General features: G+C 38.2%; 1 non-coding gene across 1 annotated transcript; it reads left to right on the top strand.

The window, feature by feature from the left end:
• Positions 1-2,053: 2,053 nt before the first annotated feature.
• Positions 2,054-2,159, top strand: LOC140852327 (small nucleolar RNA R71). Its single transcript, XR_012135229.1, has one exon. It is a non-coding gene; the product is annotated as a small nucleolar RNA R71 (small nucleolar RNA).
• The last annotated feature ends 1,949 nt before the right edge of the window (positions 2,160-4,108 follow it).

Below are 4,108 nucleotides of genomic sequence, written 5' to 3'. Positions count from 1 at the left end.
ATCAATTGTGCTTCCTGATTAGGGGTCAAGTCTAATGCAATGATTGTCGGGAGGGTGTCATTGGGTCCTAGAAATACATACTTGAGCGTAATAGGAAGGGGTTTCAATTCTAACGTAGGTGGTGATTTTAAAGATGGAACTATTGGTGTACTGGCTAATGTGGACAATGGCTCATACTTGATTGTCCATGGAGGAGTGGTTTTATCGTGTGGTGTATCCAACAAGGTGTTAACTTCTTTCATATATCCCTCAAAGTCATACACTCCAAAGTGAGCCAAGCAAGTATCTAAGGGGTCTGGTGCTAGAATTGTGGGTGTTGCATCTTCTATAATATCTTCTAGTATATCTACTTCGAAGTAACTATCTATTGATGGTCCTTGGGAAGCACCAAACACATTCAGTCTCAGTTTTTTATTCCCAAATGATACGTCCATGACTCCTATCCTATAATTAATGCATGCATTTGTCGTAGCTAGGAATGGTCGTCCTAAGATAATGGAAATTTATCTTGGGTTGCCACTTAGTTCAATGTCGAGAACCAGAAAATCAATTAGAAAGTAAAACTCATCTACCTTGATCAAGACATCCTCAAGCATTCCATGTGGTTCCTTAATTGATCTGTCGGCTAATTACAGTGTGATTGATGTGGGTTTCAGTTCTTCAAATCTAAAAAGTTCATATACCGAACTAGGTAAAAGATTCACACTTGCCCCTAAGTCTAGAAGAGCTTTTTCAATGTGATAATCTCCTATAACACAAGAAATGATGGGGGCTCCTGGGTCTTTAAGCTTTGGAGGAGGGGCATGCTGGAAGACAGAACTAGCCTGTTCAGTGAGGCATACTTTCTTTGAGATTTGTGATCTAGATTTACATTTTTGGGTGCACAAATCTTTCAAAAATTTGGCATAAGCAGGGACCTGTTTGATTGTATCTAGAAGGAGAAGATTAATTTGGACTTAAACAATTCCAACATCTTATCGAGTCTTCCTCCCTTCTTATCTGTAGGAATAGGGGCTTTCAGGGCATCCGAAAATGGGGCTTTAGGCAAGTAAGATGATTCCGGTGCAGTTGGTTCATTCTCTATTTTAAGGTCCTCCTTGTTCTTGGGTGATTTGACTTCGGTTAGAGGTTTAGGATCGATCTCATTGATTTTACTAGTGTGTTCAATGACCTTCCCACTTCTCAGAGTCGTGATTGATTTGGCGTGTTCAGAAAAAGCTTCTGGGGTATTAGAGCTCTCAATCACAAATTGCCCTCTTGGGTTGCTCTCGGGTTGGTTAGGTAATTTTCCTCCTTTCCTCCTACTGAATGCAGTCGCTAGTTGACCTATTTGGATCTCTAGCTTAGCAATGGATTGTGTGTGGAAGTTAAGGGTCTGAGTGTTGACTTCTAATCGTTCTAGTACTTTCAGAATTTTTTCCTTAAAAGCTGAGCTGTGACCAGTAGTAGACGATTGAGGAGCATTTTAAAATTGATGGTATGGTCCATGCCTATATGTTGGGTCCTGATATTGAGGTCGAGATGTGGTAGGGCCAACCACTGGTTGTGGTCTCCAAGAAAAATTTGGATGGTTTCTCCAGCCGGGGTTATAAGTGTTCGAATATGGATCGTTTCCTGGTCTGCGAGCTTGTTGGACTTGAGCTTGCTGAATCTGCTCGTGCACAAACTCAGAAAATTGAGGTGCGGCTGGGCATTCACTAACAAAATGGTTCGAACTTGCACACAATGCACAAACTTCTTGGATTGGGTTAGGTGGAATCGGGGATTGTCCAGTATTTAGAAGACTGTCTAATTTTTGGGACAGTTCATCTACCTTACTGTGGATATCTATGACATTTTCAATCTGATAAATTCCACTTCTTTTTTGTTGAAGCATGGGTTGTTCTCTAGAGTGGCAGACATATGTAGAAAATTCTCACTAAGTATTTCAAAGAGCTATCAGGCTTCATCCTCACTCTTTAGCATGAATATCCCACCACATGATGCATCAACCATTTGTCGGTGTTTCTCTGATAGACCATCATAAAAATACTGACAAAGTTGCCATTTAGGGACAGCATGGTGTGGACATTTATGAATGAGGTCCCTTAACCTTTCTCATGTCTCATGAAAAAGTTCACCCTCCAATTGGGAAAAACTAGTGATAGCTTTTCTAATTTGATTTATTTTTTCAATTAAAAAATATTTCTTGAGAAATTCTCTCGGAAGATGATCCCAAGTTGAAATGGTTATAGAGTCTAAGGAGTTTAACCAATGCTTAACTTTGTCCTTAAGTGAGAAAGGGAATAGTTTCAACCTAAGGGCATCATCGGAGAAGTTTTGAATTTTTACTATGGAACAAATTTCAAGAAATTCATCCAAGTGTTTATATGGGTCCTTGTTACTAAGTCCATAGAATGATGGCAATATTTGAATAATCCTAGACTTAATCTCATATTGGGTAGCTTTTATTGGAGGTGCTTGAATGCATGGAGAGTAGGTATACGAGGATGGAGTGAAATATTCTCTTAATGAGCGTGGAGGATTAGCCTCACCAGGTGCAGCCATGTTTCTAACTTGGATAGTCCTAAAAGTCTTTTCTAATTCTTCATCTAATGGTTGCAAGTCGGGTTTTAGAGATCGTCAATCTAACATGCAATTAAAAGGTCTATGTAGGACTATCCTAGTCTATTAAGGATTATTTTTTTTTTATTATTAAAAGGAGAGGATAAAAGAGAAAAGAGTTCTAAAGAAGAGATCCTAAGAAGTCCTAAAACTAATAGAAGAATTAATTGTGGTTAGATTTTAATTACAATCAAGTTAGCATGCAGTGGACTCTCTATCCTAAAGTTATCCTAGTTCTAGACAGCTCCTAACTGTAGTTAGCCTTCAAGCCCTTCAAGTCGGAGCTTGACTAACCAACTGGCCAGATAAGTGTAAGGTCGGTGGGAGTCCCCCCGTTGCTTTTCTTAGACACCAATTAAATTAGTCAGATTAGTGAACGGAACCAATTAAAAACTACCTTCCTTCGGGCCCAGTCGTCCCGTAAACCACTTGCCTAGACACCAGCTAGCTGACCAAGTCTAACCTGGTTCAACTCTCAGGGTCACTTGTCCTAATGAGCTCAAAATCCTTAGGGGTCAATGTCTAATTAATTTTAGATTAAGGTCTAGGTTATGCAAATGCAAGGGAGTAATTTGTGGGCCAAGGAAGCGTGATCAAATCCCCACCTTATCTTAGTTAATGGGTTGCGCCCTTAAAGTTAATTATGGAGATGCAATGCAAAGAAATAAGATGTCCAATCAAGTTAGAGATTTTTATATTTGAGATTATGCTATTTTAGTTAAGTGTTATGAAATGTCAGTGGTTTTTTTTTTTTAATTCAACTGTGTCAAGATCCCCAACAACGGCATCAAAATTTAATGCATAGTCGTTGATAGCACCAAAAATAACTCTACTCACTACGTAGGTAGGATGAGTCGAGATCGTATCCTCAGGGACCTTGGGCTAAGTTGAGATTGCAAAATAAAAGAAAGAAGCATTGTTTTGATTTAGAAAATAAATTATCTTAAAATTGATGTAATTAAAAAATAAAGAGCTCGAGAGTTTTGAAATAATTTTACACTAGTAGAGTTGTATCTCTTTTTTTTAATTAAATAGATGTGATTAATCTTAAGAAAAATACCTACCTTTTCTCGACACACTCTGTACCTGTAGATCACGGTGCATCTCCAAAAAATACTAAGTAAACAACTCTTCTTTTCTCGGCACGCTCCGTACCCGTAGATCATGGTGCGTCTCCGAAAAATAAAAGTTGTTCTTAATATTAATCTAACAGAAAAGCATAAATAAAAGCATATGAAAGAGAGCAAATAAAGAACTCATGATGATTTAAATAAAAAGCATAATCTTTATTGCATATAAAGAAATATAAGAAAGTTTAGAACAATAAACCCACTCTATGTCGTTATAAAATTTTTTCTTCACTCCCGAGACTGCTAGCCGAGCTTCTCATGGAGTAGTCCCTTTCTCTTCCTCTATGCAAGGCTCTAGAAAAATTTTTGGGATCCCCCTCAAATGGGAGTACAAGAGCTTTTTTATAGGTGTTAGGAGGGAGGAGTTTTACATG

The sequence above is a fragment of the Elaeis guineensis genome, chromosome 10 (assembly GCF_000442705.2).
Source record: "Elaeis guineensis isolate ETL-2024a chromosome 10, EG11, whole genome shotgun sequence".
In the NCBI taxonomy this organism is placed as follows: domain Eukaryota; kingdom Viridiplantae; phylum Streptophyta; class Magnoliopsida; order Arecales; family Arecaceae; genus Elaeis; species Elaeis guineensis.
Note: the sequence above shows the minus strand (reverse complement) of the source record. Positions and strands in the feature narration are given on the sequence as shown.